The 7,639-nt window shown below is 35.7% G+C and overlaps 1 pseudogene; it reads left to right on the top strand.

The window, feature by feature from the left end:
* Positions 1 to 2,844: 2,844 nt before the first annotated feature.
* LOC145294481 (5S ribosomal RNA) lies at positions 2,845 to 2,963 on the top strand (annotated as a pseudogene).
* The last annotated feature ends 4,676 nt before the right edge of the window (positions 2,964 to 7,639 follow it).

Below are 7,639 nucleotides of genomic sequence, written 5' to 3'. Positions count from 1 at the left end.
ATTTATTTTAGTCCCAACCCGTCCCGATGTTATTTTTCTTGGAGGTCACCGAATATCCCTCCCCCCCCTTTATTTTGTCCGTAGCTGTGCCCACTCCCTCTTAGGAAGTGCTCCCTTGTTTTCGGCCGATACCGGAAAACAGGAAGCATTTCAAAATCAAATAGGTAAGGGTGGGTCAATACTAACACATTCACCGTTTAACGTTTTATTTGGTTCATTTATTTTTTATTACTGTTATTTTTCTTTATTTTGGGGTGTTTTTAAGGCTCTCATTATCCCCGCCCATCATCCGCATATATCATACACATCACAATTTCATCCGCATATATCATACACATCACAATTTCCATTTTGTCATTATTTCATTGTAAATATAAAGTCAAAAAAAAAAAAAAAAAAAAAACCATTGTATATAATTTTATTGTTAAAAAAAAAAAAAAAAAAAAAAATTGTACATATTGTCATCTGGGGCTTTAAGTAGATCCAACTCCTAGAGTGAATGCGGTATTGTGGTGATTGCAACTAGTGATAGGGAATAGACAAGTGGACGACCCCCGACACCCATCTTCCCCCCCACACCCTTTTTGGCCTCATGCCACATTTAAAAAGAATTAGTTGCCTGTTTTATATAATTTTAACCCTAAAATTCTGTAAAATTTGTGATTTTTCTTCTTAAATAAATATTTAAATAAATAGAAAAAAAGGTTCGCTTTTTTTCTTCTTGGACTTCGGGCCAAGATCTTTTTTCTGTTATCAAAGTGTAGTATCTGTTCCGGCAGATACTGCAATCAAAGACCATATGTGGGGGAAACCCCACATATAAGACTATTGCTCTTGAGCAATCAGTTTTGGTCAATATAGGGGAAACCCTTCATAATAATTGTCACTATCCAGTTCCTTCTCGGGGGAACTGGCACCCTTCCCATCACTCTCCAAATTAAAAAAATGACCTTGTGCCTAATTTGCTCACTGGGGAAGCAAATAAATAACTAAATAAATAGAAAAAAGGGGGTTTAATATGAATATCAATACACACACACGAAAAATCTTAGGAGTATATATGAGTGATTTTGTACGTCTGTCTGTGTAAGGGACAGTCTCTACCGAACTACAGTGTGAATTTTTGGTCAATAGACTTGAAGTTTGATATGCAGGGATTTCGGACCTGTAGAAAAAAGTCGAGTTGTTGCTTAGTCAGTTAGATATAGCTGCTAATGAGTGAAAATTTATAAAATTGGAACTTGGCAGGCGTCAGTAAACAGAAAGTGATTCTCTACGCATGAGCAGATATATGTATATTTATACGTTAATCACAGTTAATTTTTAGCTTTTTATATCCAGCTGTTGGTAGCTCAGGTGGTAATGTGTTTTGGTTTCGATTCTAGATGATGGCAACAAAGTAATGTTTTCTTAGTTTTTAAAATAACTTCTAATGCATTGAGTACAATATAATAATCAATGAAAAATTAGTTCTCTAATAATAAATACGAAAATTGCATGAATTAAAATATCATCGTTAAGCGTATTTTACGACCGGGCAACGATGGGCGACATACTAGTATATATATATATATATATATATATATATATATATATATATATATATATATAGAGAGAGAGAGAGAGAGAGAGAGAGAGAGAGAGAGCAATAATTAGACGTTGCCTTCGTTGTAATTATGCTAAGTAGGATACATAATGCATCTGTTCAATAATAAAGCCATTCCATACTTGCGATGATTGGATAGATGATACTCATCATGGTTACCTTGATAGTTATATTTATATTGATGGATTTATATTGACAGGAGTGATAGAATAGTGAGAACGAGAAAAAACACGTGATTCATTTAATTTCAAGGAGGAAACCCATGCAATCAGAATCACAGAACAGCTTCAATCTCTACTGAACAACCAAGTAGGCGTTTTAGATGTGTCTTGACTGTGTAGAAGGGTTCATAGGTAGTTACTGTAGTCCAAAATGAAAAAAAAGCTTAAAATGGTTTCTACATCTGTTCCTCTACGCATACACTCGCCCGAATTAATTAAAATAAATAAAAACATTCTAAACCAATCAGCTGCATTTCTCTGAAATTATAAAATGTGCCGTTTGGATCCACCTCGACCCTATATGAGGTCAGATTTTTCTTCAATGAATAGTTAAGCCGTGGTAGAGCTAAGATCTACGTTGCCTCAGCCCCACCCTTCGCCACTGTGTCCTTGTTGCTATTTTAACTCACGCATACACGCAGTCATAAGTATGCGCACGCATATATTAACGAACACACATGCACACAACTCGTTAACTTTTTCTAATTATCGTCTGCTCACCAAAAAGAAATGCATAAACCTATTCATTTAAATATTTTAAACTTTTCTCACTGAACTTTCTTTCAACAATGAAAACAAATGCACGTTGACGTGTATTAATAACTTTTAATGAAATATAATTATCATTAATAACTGAGTGGAGAAGTTTTGTTTACGATAATTCGCGGCCCTTCAGACTTCTTCGGTATTTCCGCTAAAGAATCTCCCTGTTCTTACAAGGACTCTACAAATATTAATACACATTCTGTTTTTCTATTTATGTAAACCTCCATTTTAAACATGTTTAAAAATATCTTTCATGTGAATTTATACCTTTGAACTCATTATTTTGCTTTATGAAATCTAATATTTTTATATCCCACATTTAAGTATAAACTTACAAACAGTTTTCACTAAAAATTTTTTTTCTCGAAAATCGGTTCTCCCAAAAATCGTCCCTCCAAATTGAAACACCTAAAAAGGGACCCCTAAACATCCTTCCTCTGAAATGTTTATATTTTACCCTGTTTATTGACTGCTTACGGCATAATCACATTGACACACCGGTTCCCGTCAGATCACCGAAGTTAAGCAACGTTGAGCCTAGTCATTACTAAAATGGGTGACCAATTTGGGAAGTCCAGGTGCTGTATGTAGGAGGACATCGACACCTCCCTGCAAAATGTTGCCAAAAACCTAACGTCGTCATCTCCCCTAACGGAGATATACATGCGACTGGGGACTGCTTGTGAATTTCATACTCCCATGAAACTTCCTCCTTCGGAGGAAGCCGGTTAAACCCTGAATAGGGTTGGTGCTGACTGCACACATTGACTAGCCATACTCTGTCTCGAGATTACCTGATGGGAAATTGTTTCAGTTATTGACACCTGACCATAGAGTCAGGGTTAAGGTTAGGGGATAACGGCCCCAAAATTTGATTTAGCACACATCGGACGAATTTCCGCCACGTAAATTGATAGAAGTTGATTTGTGTCATGTAACGTTGCCTGTGACGTCTGATTTTATGCGTAGTAGCAGTTGTAACATAGCGTTTCACTCAGGGTAGGCAACAATGTGTAATAACAGCAACTCATCATCCTTTTGGGTGTAATATTTTTTGTAGATTTATTATCCTTGAAATTAGTCTTAGAATATTACATATTATCTGCCTTCCTTCAAACCGACCTCTACGGAATACGTCTGCCTCATCTTGCAGGAAGAATCAAATGTAGTATTATGTTAGCGTACTGGAGCAGCGCCGAGAACTTTGCAAGGCACGGCAATACAATTGTTATCACAAATAAATATTTTAACAGAAAAACAATTATATTGTCGTCGTGTTGGAATGTTAAGTTAGAACTTTTAACTCAGGCAAATAAGATAGACATATCAATTTAGGAATTTAAAAATAAATTTGGATTTGGTTAGTTAAGTAAATGAACACACTATATACACATACACAAGTATATTACATATACGTTTTAGATTATCTACACAACGCATACGTTTATTAAAAACTAGAGAGACATGAGCCCATGCCTACAAGAAAAGAGGAACATCATAGCCACTACACGATACACGATCCCACGCTTATACAAAGCACACGTGTATACAGACCTCGGCTATACAACACAAAGAGTAAGAGAGGGAGGGAGAGAGAGAGAGAGAGAGAGAGAGAGAGAGAGAGAGAGAGAGAGAGAGAGAGAGAGAGAGGGGAGTGCATGTGTAGTCTTCTTTTTTGTTACGTTTTATTATCTTCAGTCACTTTCAGAAGGCGATGTTGTATTCGCTACGTCACTAATAATTTCTGAGCTATACAACTCCCATTCGTTAACCTATATTTTACGCATCTTACTTATCTTTCGTTAAATATTATCAAGGGTGAATGGAGGCAGCATGATTAAGTACTGATATATTACAAATAATAGATGTGCATGGCATTATTCTCCTTATTTATGACGATAAAATGTTATCTTTCTTTAAAGTGGAGCCTGACAATATAGAATTGGCGAATGCAACCGAACACCAGGCTGATGCGGGTAAGTCATGCAGTTTGTTGAGATAGTCTGACCAATGACACTTAAGTGTGGAAAGTGACTTTCTCGACTGATCTGTAAGAGAGAACAGAATATAAATAAACTCTGTTTTCTTGTAGGACAAGAGTATTCCAACGGAACATTTTTTTAACTTTCACCCCAATTTTGACCCCTTAACATTTATTGTTTTGAGCTCAAATCGAGTTAAAGTGTTTGATCCATGTCCAAGTAACCTACATTTAAAATTTCAAGTGTTTAGACCCAAAATTGTTGGAGTAGTAGGCACAAAGGAAAAATCGTTGAACTTTGACCCCCTTGACAACCAAATTTATGGCCGAAAACCGATTAAAAAGTTTTTCCCAAATCTCAATACCCATTATGACAAATCTCGAGTCTTTAGACTGAAAATTGATAGAGTAGTTTGATAGCGAAATGTACACACACAGGCACACACAGACACAATTTCAGTTCTATATATATATATATATATATATATATATATATATATATATATATATATATATATATGTTAGCATTTAAACCCGGCGTTGCCCGGATGTTTAGATGTGTCTGTTGAGCAAAAAAAAAAAAAAGTGGTAGTAGGAAGGCAAGCTCGAACCTGTACTGCGAGGGAGGAAAAGAACGGGGGAAAAACCTGCCGTCTTTGCTGTTACGACCACCGCCAAACCGGAAGTGACTTATATTTAAATTAAGGCTAGACAATCAAAAGGAGAGGATGACTTTCAAAAACATCAGCGAAAAAAGCGACCCCCTCTGTAGAAAAGTGCCCAGTTGAAGGTGAAGATATTAATGTTTTTTAGCCAATTTTTCGATATTTGTCGTCTGAAAGGTTGAACTTCAAAATGATACTGATCTTGGTAAAATCCGTCGCCTCTGTCGGAAGTTTTAGGCAGACATGCAAACATACATACATACATACATTTATATATTGGTAACTAAAAGTTTCCGACCCAAACCGATTAAAAAGCTTGCCCTATCTCTGAATAACCTTTTATGTAAAATTTCAAATATTTAGACCAGAAATTGTCTTAGTAATTTGGTAGAGACGTCAGAGGTCAATTTTTTAAAAAAACTTTGACCCCTATTAAACCCCTTAACATTAATTGTTTTGGGTTCAAATCAAGTTATTAAGTTAGATCCATGTCAAAGGAACCTATATCTAAAAGTTCAAGTTTTTAGACTAAAAATTGTCGGAGGAGATTGGTAGCGTTCTCAAAGGTCAAATCGTGGAATTTTGACCCCTTAACAGCCAAAATTCTGGCCGAAAACCGATCACCAAGATTTTCCCAAATGTCAGTACCCTGTATATCAAATTTCGAGTCTGTAGACTAAAAATTGACAGAGTTATTGCGTAGGGAAATGTATACACACACAGACACACAGATACACAGACACACAGTCAGATACACAGACACGTTCACTTATATATATATATATATATATATATATATATATATATATATATATATATATATATATATATATATACTAGCATTTCAACCCGGCGTTGCCCGGGTGTTTGTATGTGTATGCTGAGCAAAAAAAAAAAAAAAAAAAAAGTGGTAGTAGGAAGGCAGGCTCGAACCCGTACTCCGAAGGGGGACAGAACGGCGAGAAAACGTGACGTCTTTGCTGTTACGACCACCACCAAACCGGAGGTGACTTGTGTTTAACTTAAGGCTAGACAATCGAAAGGAGAGAATGACTTTCAAAAATATCGGCGAAAAAAGTGACCCCCCCTGTAGAAAAGTGCCCAGTTGCAGGTGAAGATATTAATGTTTTTAGTTAATTTTTCGATATTTGTCGTCTGAAAGGTCGAACTTCACAACGATCTTGATAAAATCCGTCGCCTCTGTCGAAAGTTTTAGGCAGACATGCAAACATATATACATACATAGACACATTTATATATTGGTAAAGCAAACTGATTAAAAAGCTTGTCCTACATCTGAATACCCTTTATGTAAAATTTCAAATGTTTAGACCAGAAATTGTCTGAGTAATTTGGTAGAGACGTCAAAGGTAAATTTTTTTTTTAGTTTGACCCCTATTATGACCCCTAAACCTTAATTGTTTTGGGCTCAAATCAAGTTATTAAATTAGATCCATGTTCAAGGAACCTATATCTAAAAGTTCAATTGTTTATACCCAAAATTGTCGGAGGAGTTTGGTAGAGTTCTCAAAGGTCAAATCGTTGAACTTTGACCCCTTAACAGCCAAATTCCTGGCCGAAAACCGATCACATAGATTTTCCCCAATCCTCATCAAATTTCGAGTCTGTAGACTAAAAATTGGCAGAGTTATTGCGTATGGAAATGTTCACACACTGACACACAGACACACAAAGATACACAGACACTTTTATATATATACTAGCATGGGTGCCCGGCGTTGCCCGGGTGTTTGGAGGTGTATGCTGAACAAAAAAAACGGTCAATTTTTTTTAACTTTGACCCTCATTATGCCCCCTTAACATTTACTGTATTAGACTCAACTCAAGTTATTAAGTTAGATCCATGTCCAATGAACCTATATCTAAAATATCAAGTGATTAGACACATCATTGTCGGAGGAGTTTGGTAGAGTTCTCAAAGGTCAAATCATTGAACTTTGACGTCTTAACAGCAAAATTTCTGGCCGAAAACTGATCACATAGATTTTCACAAATCTCAGTACCCTGTATGTCAAATTTCGAGTCTGTAGACTAAAAATTGACAGAGTTATTGCGTAGAGAAATATACACACACAGACACACAGACAGACATACACAGACAGATACGCAGAGACGTTCACTTTTATTTGTTAATTATTCCATGGATTTCGGTCTTTTGAATTTTTTGGACCATCTTCCAATTACGTGATTTCCTTGGATTTTACTTGTGCGAATGGAAATTCAATTAACTTTCTTGGATTTATATTTTTGGATTTTACCGTCATTGGATAATTTACCAAACTATCCATTAACGTGTGACCAGCTTTTTCTTCACCATGTTCCCTCTGCTTCCCTTTTTGTTATCAAGTTAGATCTTTGACTTACTTACAGTTTCATCAAATACTTTTGTATGCAAAATCAGATCCCATATTTTGCTAATTCCCACTCTCTGATGAGAAGGAAAGTATTTCTTCGAAACTCCACGGATTAAGGAGTATCCAGTTATTAAGTGTTTCCTTTTCAGATTACATATATTTTTTAACTCTTTTCCAAAGTGTTTTTTAACATGTTATATTTAATTTATGCAAAATGAATAAATAAATGAAACACCCCCCCAAAA

The sequence above is a fragment of the Euprymna scolopes genome, chromosome 15 (assembly GCF_053919585.1).
Source record: "Euprymna scolopes isolate OS-2025 chromosome 15, ASM5391958v1, whole genome shotgun sequence".
In the NCBI taxonomy this organism is placed as follows: Eukaryota; Metazoa; Mollusca; class Cephalopoda; order Sepiida; family Sepiolidae; genus Euprymna; species Euprymna scolopes.
Note: the sequence above shows the minus strand (reverse complement) of the source record. Positions and strands in the feature narration are given on the sequence as shown.